This window comes from Leuresthes tenuis, unplaced genomic scaffold (genome assembly GCF_036924035.1).
Source record: "Leuresthes tenuis unplaced genomic scaffold, fLeuTen1.0.hap1 SCAF_18, whole genome shotgun sequence".
Lineage (NCBI taxonomy): Eukaryota > Metazoa > Chordata > Actinopteri > Atheriniformes > Atherinopsidae > Leuresthes > Leuresthes tenuis.
Window position 1 is genome coordinate 27,646,747 of NW_027325372.1, and position 16,014 is coordinate 27,662,760.

Sequence of the window (16,014 nt, forward strand, 5' to 3'; positions counted from 1 at the left end):
ACTTCCTACCGTCACACCAGAAGGGGGTGAAAGGGTGCAGGAGAGCATAAGGTGGTCTGAAAAGAAAACAGGGGTTAATCTAACATCAGTGGGTGGGCAATCTCTAGTAAAGAAATAATCAATGCGAGAGGCTCTGGTGCCATCATGACTAAACCAGGTGAAGCCCTCCTCTCTGGGATGCATGGTTTTAAAACAGTCAGTAAGCTTAAAATCCCTGCATATGCCCTGAAGTAAAATCGAAGTCTTATCCACTTTAAAATCTACCCCTGCTCTTTTTCTATCTTTCCTGCTCAAGATACAGTTAAAATCCCCTCCTACAACTAAAGGTACTTGCCCTAGCATGTAAAGCTGTATATCTTCTAAAAGGTCATACCTTTCATTTTTTCCATTGAAACCATAAATATTTAAGAGGTTAAAGTCTTGCCCCATAAAATTCAAGTGTGCTAAAAGTGCCCGTCCGTCTCTCACCACTGTGCTACCTTTCACCAGAACATGCGGATTTTTAATTAGAATGGCCACACCATCATTTTTATTTTGATTTGAGCCACTCCATATCGATAAATGGGGCCACATTTCCTCCCATTGTCTATGGTTTTTTAAAAAAGGTAGTCCACATTCTTGTATTAAAAACACATCTGATTTAATGGAGTCTAAGAAGGATAAAATACTCTGGGCTCTTGTCTTTGATTTCACACTTCTCACATTTAGTGTTGAGAAGGTGAGAACCATTAAAAGCATAAAGGAAAGTAGGTATGTCATTTTCGTTTTTCTAAGTTATCAAAACAAATTACACACAGGTTATTTCTTGGGAAACTAGCTCTTCCTTCATTTCTTTAGGTGAAAAGTGAGTAGGGTGATCTATATTTCCTTTTCGGACTCTCGGTGTTGGCCTCTGACGCAATGTTGCATTTAACTTTGAGTCCCTGGGGGTTGATCGCAGAGCTGAAGTTAAAAAGGAGACCTCATTTCGTGAGTCGGAGGGGAAGACTCTAGGTTCTTCCACTGAAGAACTGTCTGAAAGGGACCTAACCCTTCCCCTCTTCTCTGATACCACTGGGGAATCAGAGGCTCAGATGCCGTCCTCTTCGGCTGTTGACCTTCGGGGAGGTGAGTATCTTGAGACGCTGTGTCGCTCAGCCTACTTTATTGGCTGAGCGACACAGCCAATAAAGTAGGCGCACATATTTTTTCACTTCTTCTCATAGTCATTGTCAGGCCCCGAAGAAATGTGTGATGTGCAGTGCAAATCAGTAGGTTGCATGAAATCAGAAAGGGGTGAAACTAACGCTTTTGCTTCTTCCACTAGTTGTTGTGAAAAAGGAGAGCTGGGAAGTTTCCACTCATAAGCATATGTAAGTGCCGATGAATCAAACTGCACTGCTGTGAAAACTTTGTCAGGCTGTAACATAACCTTAACACCCTCTGGTGTAGAAGTTAAAATAATGCCTAATTTACACATGAGATCACAGCCCATCAGGTTAATGGGACACAACTCTGATAACAAAAATGAGTGTTTGAAGGAGAGCTCATCGGGAGTGACAACACGCAATGGGCATTGTCATTTTCTCCTTCACAACCTGGCCTGAGGCAGACATACAGTAAACGTGGTTTCCACTTAACTTTGGAGGACAATCAAACTCCCCTGGCGTCACTACTGATGAACATAAGTTCCTATATTCTGAAAGAAATATCTTTGCTCTAGGACGGAAATAGCATGCAAAACTTTACTACGTGAATCACAGTCAGCAAGCGTTTCATCACTCTTCAGCTGTGGACAGTCCTTCTTCCAGTGTCCAGTCTGGCCACAGTAAAAACAAATATTCGGATCATAGCTCTGGCGTGGCCCATTTCGACCTCCTCTCCCACACGTCCACGTCTTCAACTTCGGCCTCGTCCTCTTTTTACACCAACTGCGTAATACATGGTCATGGCTGCCAAATGCAGCTCCTTTTCACACTTGTCCCTTTTGGTTGTCTTACGCGTCTCAACTTGGTTATGAGCATGGCAAACATATCGCGAACGTCAGCCAAACGAGGACCCTCACACCATCCCAATGTTCTTTACTTCAGTGGCGACATCTGGCATGAGGCCTTTAATTATTGCATTGCATGCAATACTCTCCCATGGTCCTGATTCATTACCCAAATCCCTTGGTCTCTGATGACCGCTGTGCTTGCTGACTTCCTCAAGGATGCGGTGTACAAAATCATCAGTCCCTTCACCGGGTTTCTGTTTGCAGGTGTAAATGTGGGACATATTGATTTTGGTTGGAAATATAGTGGTGATGGCTTGACACAGTCTTTGGATGGCTGCTTCATATTGAGCGTTATCATTATGTCCTCGTTCACTGTTGGTAGGTCGCAAATCCAGTTGTAGCATACTGGCCTCTATTTTGCAGAGGTCGGTCGGTTTGAACTTTTTTGCCAATATGCGACGCAATTCAACCCCAGTCGGGCAGATTGTGCGCAGAAATCTCGCAACTCGTCAGCAAAATGGGGTCCAGAAATCTCTGGATCTGGTAAGCATTGTTATGCTTCCATGATGTCAGTCTCAGTCCAGGGTCGATAAACCAGTAATGGTCCAGTGGGAACTGCAACTTTAACCATAGGCATGGTTTGAATCTGGTTTTGTTTTTTCTCACGTTTAGATCTCTGAAGTCCAGATTGTGGGTAAAGGATTTTTGTCACTTGCGTTAAAAGTTCTTGGGCAGGTACGCTGGAGAACCAAACGTCTTCCTTTTCCTCATCATCAGACCTATGTAACTGATGTTGTGAGAATGATGGAATTTCTTCCCGAGGGAGGATGGAAGAAGTCCCTTCTTCCCGAGAGCCAGAGGCTTGTGGCAGGGCTGGCTGTTGTTGTTGCAGGGCAGGAGTCCAGGTCTGGATCCGGCACAGCTAATACTAAATTATTATCATCATTCCGTCATGGCATTTGTTTAACATTTTCCTTTCTTTCTCTTAATACACTTTATTTTTTCCAAAATTCTATACCTTTCTTACTTCTTATTTAAACTCAATTTTCTTTTTTTTGCTTCATCTCTTTCTCATATTTGCAAAACTTTTCTTCTAATTTTCTTATTTCTAACATACTAAAAGAACCTTCAGGTGGAAAACCTCTGGACCATATGTCTTTTTCATTTCATCATGCTTAGGTCCCCCGGTAGGGTCAAAAGTCTGAGACCTACTGTTTCCCATTCTCAGACTTGGAATGGGGAAATATATTCCTTCACTCAAAGGACGTCTCCAATGAGGACCTTAATCTGTACTCACACTTCTTCTGAGTACTTCACACTTCTTCGGACTGCTTCAAAAGTTTCACTTACCCATGAAATCTCTGTCTCACTAATGACACAACCGGGAAACACTCTTTTATTCAAATAAAAACTAAACAGCAGTCCTATCGTCTCAGACTATCATATTTCAAAAATGATCCCAGCGCTGGTATTCAAGAAAAGGACCTGCCAGTCCTCTCTCTCAGAAAAGGCCTTGGAGGTATGAGGCTGGAACAGCTACTTCAGTCCAGGCTGGCCATGCACTGCGATCCAGTCCAGAGACACCAGTCGAGGGATCCTGTTCGTGACGCCAAAATTGTGGTGGAAATTTAGTAACGCACAGAGTCAGTTATTTTCTTCTGAGGAGATAAGAGGCTTTAATAATAATATCTTGAAAGAGAGAACAACACAGTACAGAATACAGAGTTGCTCTGACCACTGAAGCAAAAACACACAGTTATATTGCCCGCTCATCACGTCATCTGTCTTTGGTTGATAGTTGATTGTTCTTCTAACTTTCCTCCCCAACCATCAGTTTAGGTTACCCAAAAGGAGTGTATTGCTCCATCACAAGTATGCTTCTTTCACATACAGGGTAATATGAAGAATTTTATGCCTAAAACCTATTTAGACATGCAAAAATATGAAGGACAAAGCAGTTTTAACTTGGTTTGAGTGAAGGAATTCATTTTATATCAAAATCCGGAATTGTGTAGAACTCGTGAAAAGAAGCTTATTCTTGGATTCCTGAAAAAATTTAGTGTTGTTGTTTCCTATCCTGAAACGTACTACGTTCGTTTTTGTTTAAAGCTATTTAGACATGGATAAATATGAAGGACAAAGCAGTTTTAACTTGGTTTGAGTGAAGGAATTCATTTTATATCAAAATCCGAAATTGTGTAGAACTCGTGAAAATAAGCTTATTCTCGGATTCCTAAAGGTTTAGTGTTGTTCTTTCCTATCCTGCAAAGTACAACGTTCTTTTTTGTTTAAAGCTATTTAGACATGGATAAATATGAAGGAAAAAGCAGTTTTAACTTGGTTTGAGTGAAGGAATTCATTTTATATCAAAATCTGGAATTGTGCATTATGTCAGCCGAATTGTAGTCTGAATACATTTATGCCAAACAGATTTGCTTTGCCAAGGGAAGTTTTATAAATGTTTATTGTTTATGTTTACAATATATAAACTAGCAGAATAATTAATTCATCCTCCTGGTCCCTCCCACCCCGGAGAGGGCAGCCAGAGACTGGCTGCAATAGGCATCCCCGCTACCTGGGACCCAACACAGGGCAGGAGGGCCTGATGTCCACCAGGCTCGGGGCCTGCAGTCACCATATTCCGGGAGCTACTGTACCCCCAGAAGGAACCCATCCCGCCCCACCCCACTCAACCCAACCCCACCCCGGAGGACCTCTACAAAAACAAACAAACAACAACAAAAATCAAACAAACAAACAAACAAATCACCCGGTCACACCAGTCGCAGCAGCGAGACCCACCATCACCCAGGCCCCCCCAGGCCCCCCCCAACAGGGGAAAAGCACACCCCCACACAGACCCCCTCCCCCTCACCGCACGCCCCAACACCCTAAAGAAAATAACCACCTGCGGACACCTTGGAGTTCCCAGAGCAACAAGGCCGGCACCAGGACCTGCACCAACCCACGCATATTGTGGCATGTCCAGGGCAACCCAGACCCCCCAGGCACAGGCAGGGCCCCGCCCCGGGCGCAAGGCAGCGGCAAGCCACCAGGTCCAGGCCCAGCTCCACCACCCACGCCAGAGCGGCCCGGTCACCCGGTACAGAGCCAGCAGCCACCACCCCAAGGCCCCTAAGGGACCCCGCCCCACACCGCAAGACAGCCCCACCCGCAAGCCCCCAAAACTGCCCTCCAAGCCCGACACACAGTCCCCCCCAGCAATGACCAACCCGGTCCCCACGACCCGAGAGACCACCAGACGCCCGAAGCCACACAGCCCCCCCCAGCACACACCCAACCGCCCAGAGCGACGGGACAGCAACCCACCACCAACACTATGTCATCAAGCTAATCAGAGGAGACCAGAGAGAATTAAATTCAGCCAATTGATGTTTTGAGGAGGCAGACATTGTTTCCATGCTAATATAATCTAAAAGAAAATTTCTAAACTGGTTAATACACAGATTGTTCTTCGCTTTCCAGTTCATGAGAATAGTTTTCTTTGCTATACATAACACTGTGAGGATCATGTGTGCTAAGCTAAATTCCACGTTGATGTTGTCTAAGTCACCCAGTATGCACAGTGTGGGGCATGCAGGAATGCTACACTTTAGCCATGTTGATAGGTCCGCACAGACTTCAAGCCAGAACTTCTGGACAGGCGCACAAAAAAACAAAGCGTGTGCATAATCATCAGGTGTGTTATCTGTGCAATGTGAGCAGATGTTTGAGTGTGTTAGACCCATCCTGAACATCCTTTGTCCTGTATAGTGTGTTCTATGAAGAATTTTGTATTGTATGAGCTGTAAATTAGGATTTTGAGTCATTCTGAAGGTGTTCAAACATATTTGTGGCCAGAAGCTATGACTAGAACTGATGGATAAATCTGCCTCCCATTTTGAGGATGGTAGAGACATTGTGTCATCTATCTTAGACAATAATTCATATATTTTTGATAGTAGTTTTGGGGTGCAGATGCTTAGAAATTCTGCTACCCTAATCGGGAGTTGTAAGTCTGGTTGGTGGAGGATATATTTCTTTGTTATTATAGACTTAAGTTGTTGATATTCTAGGAATTTATTGCTGCCTATCTCATGTTGTGATATGAGCTCATCAAATGAAATAAAATGTCCATTTTGGATTATATGTTCCAGATGTTTGATTCCTTTGATCTTCCAGAGAGTAAAGTTTAGCATTTTTTTGTTTTGCAGGATGTCAGGATTGTTCCAGATGGGTGTAAGCTTACACGGGACAAGTGAAGACTTTGTTATTTTAAGAAATTCCCACCAGGCTGTCAGAGAGGTGCTGATGTTAATGCTTTTGAAACATTTGTGATTTTTTACGTTTTGACTAATAAGTGGCAGGTCAGAGATTTCCAGATTATCACACAATGCTTGTTCTATATTTATCCATGTTCATCTATTGGGCTAGGTTTAAACCATTTTGATATATACCGTAACCTATTGGCTAAGGAATAGTGCTGAAAATTAGGTAAATCTAATCCACCACTGTCCTTGGTCTTCTGGTCTTCTGTCTTCTGTTTGTTTTTCCACAGAAATTTGGAGATGCATGAATCTAGTGACTTAAACCAAGTAGAAGGTTGGTTTTATGGGGATCATTGAGAACAAATAGTTAACTTTTGGTAGTATCATCATTTTAATGGTTGTAACTCTCCCCATAAGTGATATAGGTAAGGACTTCCAACGAGAGAGATTGTCCTCTACTGTCTTTAATAATTGCACATAAATTAGCTTTGTTAGCTCTGAGAGCCTGGAGGAAATGTTTATGCCTAAATATCTAATATTTCCTGACTGTAAAGTGATCGCAGGTATATTCTGGACCCTACAGTTAATGGGCAGAACTGTGGTCTTAGACCAATTGATAGAGTAGTCAGAAAGTGCTGAGAATTTATTTATGAGTGTGATCGTGTGAGTGAGAGACGTCTGTGAGTTCTGAAGGAAAAGTAATACATCATCAGCATAAAGACTTATTTTATGCTCAATATTTTGGGGTTGGATGTCTTTAATATTTCTATCTTGTCTGATAGCAGCTGCTAAAGGTTTGATGAAATTAGCAAAAAGTGAGGGAGAAAGTGAGCAACCCTGTCTTGTACTTCTCTGCAGACTGAAGCTTGGAGAAGTTTGATCATTTGTCCTGACACTTGCATTTGGGGAGTCAGTTATTTTCTTGTGAGGAGATAAGAGACTTTAATAATAATATCTTGCAAGAGAGAACAACACAATACAGAATACAGAGTTGCTCTGACCACTGAAGCAAAAACACACAGTTATATTGCCCGCTCATCACGTCATCTGTTTTTGGGTATAATTGATTGTTCTTCTAACTTTCCTCCCCAACCATCAGTTGAGGTTACCCAGACACACTCGTAAATACCAGCCTAACCCTGTCCCCCCTAAAGTGCAGCTATCTCATTATAACAAGCCCACCATTGTAAAGAGGAATTTAAGAAAACAGGGCAGGGTGGTACCTTGCAGCTCGGTCATTTGCAGGTTATACACAGTAACACTCAATACAATGCATATAAGAATTATTTTCCATTACATTCCTCCCTTTTGATTATAATAATACCATTATATTAATCAACCCAAAAGAAACAAGGAAAATAATAACTTTATCTGTAAAACATCAGCCTGCATTTGCACACAACGTGAGTTTAAAATGCAGGCATCATAGTAATAAAGGGTCCAATGATAAACAATCAAAACATGAACAATTAAACATGATTATCTTCATCCCTCTCTAAGTCAGCGTCACTAGAGGAAAGATTTTGAAAGCAAGAAAGTTATTTGAGTCATTTGGTCTTTTTCACACTGTTGTTTAGATGGACTACATAAAATGATGTCATCCACATACTGCAAAAGAGCAGAGCCTGTGGTTGATTGAAGTTAATCCAGACTAGCTTTGAGGGCAGCATTGTAAATAGTGGGACTTTCACAGTACCCCTGGCATAACCAGGTAAAAGTCCAAGATCTCCCTTCAAACTAAAAAGCAAACCAAAATGGGCTATCAGGGTGCACTGGCGACAAGTCAACCACTGAGAAAAACTGTGCATCTGATGTAATTTGAGACAAAATAGTGTGTGGGTTGGGCACAGTAGGAGCATGTGGCTGAACTGCAGCATTCACCGCTTGGAGGTCCTGTACAAAACGCCATTCATCTGGCTGGCCAGCATCTTTAATCTTTTTAACAGGAAACAATGGAGTAAGCACAGGTGAATTTTCAAAAGGAACAATAACGCCTGTTTTCTGAAAAGATTGAAAAACAGGTTTAATCCCTTTAATTGCTTCAGGCTTAAAAGGGTATTGTTTTTTACATGGACAAAAGTCTGATTTAGGGGTGACAATTACTGGTTCACAGCCTTTTATCAACCCCACATCATATTTGCTCTTAGCCCAAAGATCATTGGGCACTTCAGCCAACATGGGTATCGAAGACAAATCTGTTTCAGATAAAAAACATGCTTCAAAATGTGATTCTGTGGTAGGAATTAAGTCCACAGTTCTTTGACAATGCATTGTACTCAAAAATGTTTTTTTGTATGCTGACAATCGTTCAGAAAACATCAAATTTGGATCAGCAGGTGAAACAGTCCACTCCATTTCTTTCTGACATGTAGCAACAAACTCTCCCACACCTTGTCACTGCCAGTGTGTACGTTTGGCCAAGGAAATGTGAGGGCGAGTACCACAAACATTAAAAAAATCGAAGTGCTCTGGAGTGAGCGACACAGCCAATAAAGTAGGCGCACATATTTTTTCACTTCTTCTCATAGTCATTGTCAGGCCCCAAAGAAATGTGTGATGTGCAGTGCAAATCAGTAGGTTACATGAAATCAGAAAGGGGTGAAACTAACGCTTTTGCTTCTTCCACTAGTTGTTGTGAAAAAGGAGAGCTGGGAAGTTTCCACTCATAAGCATATGTAAGTGCCGATGAATCAAACTGCACTGCTGTGAAAACTTTGTCAGGCTGTAACATAACCTTAACACCCTCTGGTGTAGAAGTTAAAATAATGCCTAATTTACACATGAGATCACAGCCCATCAGGTTAATGGGACACAACTCTGATAACAAAAATGAGTGTTTGAAGGAGAGCTCATCGGGAGTGACAACACGCAATGGGCATTGTCATTTTCTCCTTCACAACCTGGCCTGATGCAGACATACAGTAAACGTGGTTTCCACTTAACTTTGGAGGACAATCAAACTCCCCTGACGTCACTACTGATGAACATAAGTTCCTATATTCTGAGAGAAATATCTTTGCTCTAGGACGGAAATAGCATGCAAAACTTTACTACGTGAATCACAGTCGGCAAGCGTTGCTTCACTACACAGAGCAGGAAAAATGTGTGAGTGTGTTTGTGCTATCACCCATTAGTGGAGGCTCCGCTGCCGCGTGACGTCCAGAACCTGCCTCCCACCCTCAGTCAGCCTTTTGCCCAATTTCATCACTTTTTAGCTGTGGACAGTCCTTCTTCCAGTGTCCAGTCTGGCCACAATAAAAACAAATATTCGGATCATAGCTCTGGCGTGGCCCATTTCGACCTCCTCTCCCACACGTCCACGTCTTCGACTTCGGCCTCGTCCTCTGTTTACACCAACTGCGTAATACATGGTCATGGCTGCCAAATGCAGCTCCTTTTCACACTTGTCCCTTTTGGTTGTCTTACGCGTCTCAACTTGGTTCTGAGCATGGCGAGCATATCGGCGAACGTCAGCCAAACGAGGACCCTCACACCATCCCACGTAAATGTTCTTTACTTCAGTGGCGACATCTATATAATATTGTCTGGGTCCCGTTAAAACATGTATTTGTCTTGTTTGCTTTAAAACAAGTATTCCCCATTTTCTATCCCTTCAGTAGCCAACCAGTTTGTATGGAGTACACTGGAGCAACTTGACTGATCAGTAAAACACTGCTTTTGTTGTCACCGCAAGGCTTCCCCCGTCGGTTGTTTCACTGAGACACTACTGAGTAACTACAACTCAACCCAGTTTATACACATAACATTCATATACATACTAACAAACAAACAAACAATAATTTATCGCAATTTTCTCATCTCTGTTTGAACGTACACCCAGGTAAATATTCCTGTAGTCTTCTCATACCGACTATGGACCCATTCATTGTTTAACTTCACTGTTTTGCAAATCCTAATTGAATATTACACATTGACATTGAACTTTACTGGATAAGCAGGTCTTCATTGCATTCAGCAGCCTATATGTGAGCATCTATGTGTAAGCTGTTCTTCTTTGCATTTATCAGCAGCAAGCAATTCTTCACTGCACATGCATATGTAAATAGTAAAACAATTCCAATGTGTTAGCGAAACCTTCTATATCACAGTGGTTTCTAAGATCTATTTTAAGTTCTTTGCCATCAGTGAGATGACATAGCTTACAAAGTGTGTCAAATTATCACTGAAGATCTTTTCAGGAATTTCAAATCTAGAAATGAGTTATTTTACGCGTGATTTTGCTACTGAGAGTGCATCTGCTTGTGCACATGGAAATATTTCAGACCATTTGGTAAAAACATCTGTTGTCACTGAGCAGAATCGTTTCCCTTAACATTAATTTAGTTCAATGAAATCTACACAATAATGAAATAATGAAATCCAAACAAATATGTTGAAAAAGATACACTGGCTTAGGGAATTATCTTCGTTTTGGTCTTAGATTGCCCTGTGGAATGTATTTTGCACATATTTGACCTGCTAGACAAAACTTTATTCATTTATTTATTCTAAAAAAAAAAATTCAATAATAAGTAAAACCATATGCTGTAAAAACCTTGTTCATTATTGCTTCCATCCCTCCTGTTGAGACATGACATGGTCCGTGGCTCAATACTGCAGCATATTTAAACAAATTCTTTGGCAGTATGGTTTTCCTTCCGGTCATTCATACGAGTCTATTGTAAATGGCAATTGAATAACATCTAATAATGCTAAAATATTTGTAGTTTATACATTTAGCTGTGGATGTCAACATACCTGTTTTTCCAATGCTGTGTTAACACATGTACAGTTGAGAAGGCATACTGACTGTCAGTGTAAACGTTAACAACCTTTTTGTTATTTAATTTACAAGCTTCAGTTAAAGCTACCAATTCGACTGCTTGAACAGAGTAATTTTTTGGTAGTGGTTGTTTTAAGAAAACTTCAGTTTCTGTTACTACTGCAAATCCTGTAGCATTTGTGCCATCAGGGTTTTTTGCTTGACCTGTTGAATAAATATAGTTATTTCTGCATTTTCATAACGTATATCAGTTAAGTCTGGCCTGGGTAAAACACTGATGGTTATTTCTGACATGCAATCATGAGGCTTTCCATCTGTGGGGTAGGTAGCAGTGTGGATGGATTAAGTGTAGCACATCTCTCGACAACAAGGTGTGGCTGTGAAAGAAGAACTGTTATGTAGGAGAGATGTCTGGTAAAGATATTTTGTTAAGTAACCATATCACAGCCACTGCATGAGGTACCTTAAGTGTTAATGGGTGAAATAACACCATTATTGTTGATGCCTGCACTGCCAATGGCTTCTGGCCATTGATTCAAAAGTACGATCTCGTCCCTGTTTCCCCCTTTCAGTGGACACTGGCCCCTAATTACCGCAATTCAGCAGGGGGTCTTTCATTAGGAGTACTGGACTCCCCCGTGCACGGTTTCAGCTCCGACCCTGGAAAGCGGAAAAAACGTTGAGATCTGGTTTGAGGACCCAATTGTTGAGAAAAGTCTCTCAATGAGACTCAGAGTTGCTGGAGTCAGTTAATGCAAATGTTTAATCTTGCAGCAAGTTCAAGAATGTGTGTGTGTATGGGTGTATGTGTGCGAACGTGTGTGAGTTTGTGTGTGTGAGAGTTTAAAGAACCTGTTATCCACATGCCGGTCTTAAGTAGTATGGCACAGGTCCAGCCTGTCTCATCTTTTTTGGAAGGTCCAGCGCTCGGCCGTAACCCTTCTGTCTGTTTGGACTCTCACATACATTCGGTTAATCATAGAAAAACGAGAACAAAACTTTTTAGCCCCTTAAATTCATAAAACAGACATGGTGCAGTTATTTCCATTCTAGAAAATAAGAGTAATCACCACCATTCCTATAAATTCTGGATATTCTAACAATCTGAATCTTTTTTAAATGTTCGATGAAGCCCTTTGCTGTTCTGTTTAGAGACTCAGCTGATCATAAACCAAGTTTTGCTCTTGAACCAAGCTTCTAAACTCTTCACCTTTTTCATTTCTCAGTTAGTATTCACTTTAAAACTGATTAAAAGAAAAATTAAATGAATGCCTATCAACAAATATGGGATCTAAACTCTAGTGCTTTCTCTAAAATAATTTCCTTTCTCAATTCAGAAATGTGTGTGTGTAAGTCACAACACCCGTGACACCAAAATGGCTTTCTTTTCTCTCTTTTCTCTACACTCTGCACTGTGAGCACACACACCAAATCAGAAAGGCTTTTTTCTCTCTTTTCTACATTATGGACTGTGGGGACACAAAACCGCTCTCTCTCTTTTTTTTTTTTGATTGTGTGCCAGGGCGTTGTCTCACGTATTAGATTATGCTTAAGATACGAATGGGTTTATCAGTCACATCAGAATCCATACTGATAAGATCCGTAATAAAATGGTCGGATCTTATCAAACACACTTTGTTTCTTGTGACAAGTCAGCGAAACAGCGTATACACGTCAAGACACTGAATCAAGTTTGCCACAAGAACTCATAAGTTTGGCAGTATTGCTCTGCCGTCAGCAATCATACACCCATTTTATTTTCATGAGACATGTGCAGGCACCTGTTCATCTACTGTTCTATCACTATGAATTAGTTTATCTATTATCAATAAGGATACTTCTACAACTACTATCAAAGTATGTCCGGACTTCTTATGTTGTCAGTTGCTATATATGAATAAGTGGGTTGCTACTGAAAAGCATTAAGCATGTCACACAGCCCAAACATATAACATTTCAGGACACACCACACAGTTAACAACCACAGTGAAGCGTGTCAAAGCCCAAACATGTAACATTCAACAGGACACTTACACAACACATTCAAATCAAACAGTCAGACAACATACAAGAACAAATACCCCAGCCGGCATTGCTCCCTGCCTATTTTCCTACAACTCACTATGTGTGCGCACACCTTTATTCACAAACTCTTCAACTTATACTCTTTTACCGAAGCTGCTACAGCTCGATTGGCCAAATACCCTTAGATCCTATTTCGGTGAATTTGACATCTGCCTTGTATGTAACAGATTAGCAGTTTAGCAGTTTTAATTTAGTTTGAGTGAAGGAATTCATTTTATAGCAAAATCCGAAATCGTGAAGAACTCATGAAAGTAAGCTTATTCTCGGATTCCTGAAACTTTAGATTTGCTCTTTCTTTTACTGCAAAGTACAACGTTGAGCAGCACTAATGAGTTGTTTCTATTTTTGGCAGGCTTTACCTTTGCGGATGAAGCCCTTTCTGTCTGTGCAAAAGAAATCTTGTTACTGTGCAGAGTGACTTCTCTGAGTAGAGTCGCCTTACTTGTTGCGACTGTGCCGATGTTCGAAGCTGGAGTGCAAAGTTGTTGCTTGAATGGTGCTCGCTGGAGCGTGTGGTAGTGTAAAGTTATACCATTTAAAAGGGCTGAAGAGTGCTCAGTGCAGCGGGTGGGCGGAGGTGCAAAGTGACACTATGGCCATAAAAAGAACACCGCTACAAGTGCGCATTGTGCCAGGAAGGGCCCTCGGACGTGAACCAGTGGACAGTTATCGCTTCTCTGCCTTTTGGCTAAGATCAAGTGTAGTATCTGTTCTTATCAGTTTAATGTCTGATATGTCCTCTATGCGAGACTACATATTAAATGGATTTTTATCAATAGGAGTTGAAAAAGGAGCTTGCTCCGTTCACTCCAAGCATCGACCCGGTACTGCAGTGCCGCTGGGAACGGTGCGCTCTCCTCTGCTCTTGTGAAAAAGCAAACAGCGGTGCAGGATGGAAGTTTCAGGGAGCCTAAGATGAAACTTTCTTTTAATCTGCTGATAAAAGAGAGTGAATGCGAAGAAGACTTTAACACGGCTCTGGGAGCGAGCCGAGTGCGGGCTAACCAGGAGAATTGCTTGAAAGAAACGCGACACCGAATGAGCGGTCAGAACAAAGCCTCAATACGGTGTTCCTGTGGTGTTTTTATAAAATGCGGTGTAAAAAAAGGTGTGAATGCCCCATAGAAAACTAAAAGGTGGAGCGGAAGTGTTCGGCTGCAAGAAGGTGTGAATGTCCGACTATATTTGGTGAAAAGCAGGTGAAGCAAGGTCTGAATGCCCAATCTTACATCATCAAAAGCGAGATCAGAGGTGTTTGGCGGCAAGAAAACGGGTAAGGTGTGAATGACCGACTAAATATCAACAAAAGTGGGGGCGGAGGTCTTCGGATGCAAGTAGGTGTGAATATCCCACCATACAAGTATGGTGGAGAGGAAGCTGTGAATAGCCGACCATAGTTTGCAAAAAGTGGGTGAGAAAAGGTGCGAATGTCCAACCATACATGATCAAAACAGGGAGCGGAGGTGTTTGGCTGCGACAAGGTGTGAATGTCCACCCATAATTAATGAAAAGCGGGCAACAAGTAGGTTTGAATGCCCAACCATACATCAACAAAAGCAGGAGTGGATGTGTTTGGCTAGAAGAAGGTTTGAATGTCCGAGCATAGTTTGTAAAAAGCGGGTAAGAAAAGGTGCGAATGCCCGACAAAGTATGATCAAAAGAGGGAGTGGAGGTTTTCGGCTACAAGAAGGTTTGAATGTACGACCATAGTTTGTAAAAAGCGGGTAAGAAAAGGTGCGAATGCCCGAACATACACCATCAAAAGAGGGAGCGGAGGTGTTCCGCTGAAAGACGGTGTGAATGTCCGACCATAGTTGGTAAAAAGCGGGTAAGAAAAGGTTCGAATGCCCGAATATATACCATCAAAAGCGGAAGCGGAGGTGTTCGGCTGTAAGAAGTTGTGAACGTCCGACCAAAGTTTGTAAAAAGCAGTTAAGAAAAGGTTCGAATATCCAACCAAACATAATAAAAAGTGGGAGCAGAGCTGTTCGACTGCAAGTAGGTGTGAATGTCCAGCCATAATTCCTGAAAAATGGGTAAGAAAAGGTGCGAATGCCCAACCATACATCATCAAAAGAAGAAGTGGATGTGTTCTGCTACAAGAAGGTTTGAATGTCCGACCATAGTTTGTAAAAAGTGGGTAAGAAAAAGTTCGAATGCCCGAACATACACCATCAAAAGAGGGAGCGGAGGTGTTCCGCTGTAAGACGGTGTGAATGTCCGACCATAATTGGTAAAAAGCGGGTAAGAAAAGGTTAAAATACCCGACTGTACACAATCAATAGCGGGAGCGGAGTTGTTCAGCTACAAGAAGGTGTGAAAGTCCGACCATGGTTTGTAAAACGCGGGTAAGACAAGGTGCGAATGCCCGACAATGTATGATCAAAAGAGGGAGCGGAGGTGTTCGGCTGCAAGGTCTGAATTTCCAACCGTAATTTGTAAACACCGTTGAAGAAAAGCCTCGAAAGCCCGACTATACACCATCAAAAGCGGGAGCAGAGGTGTTCAGCTGCACACAATCAGGTTTTTGCAAATTATGATCTGACATTCACACATGCTTTTGATGATGTATGGTTGGGCATTCGCACCTTTTTTTACCCATTTTTCAGGAATTATGGGTAGACATTCACACCTTCTTGCAGCTGAACACCTCCTCTCCCGCATATGATCATGTGCGGTTTGATATTCGAAAATTTTCTTTCATGTTTTCTAGCAATTATTGATTGACATTCAGACCTTCTTGCAGCTGAACCCCTCTGCTCCCGCTTTTGATGGTGTATAGTCGGGCTTTCGAGCCTTTTCTTCCCCGGTTTTTACAAATTATGGTTGGACATTCAGACCTTCTTTTAGCCGAAAACCTCTGCTCCCTCTTTTGATCATACATTGTCGGGCATTCGCACCTT

General features: G+C 41.9%; 1 non-coding gene across 1 annotated transcript; it reads left to right on the plus strand.

The window, feature by feature from the left end:
- The first annotated feature begins 13,779 nt into the window (after positions 1-13,779).
- LOC140275948 (U2 spliceosomal RNA) lies at positions 13,780-13,969 on the plus strand. Its single transcript, XR_011908647.1, has one exon. It is a non-coding gene; the product is annotated as a U2 spliceosomal RNA (small nuclear RNA).
- Positions 13,970-16,014: the final 2,045 nt, after the last annotated feature.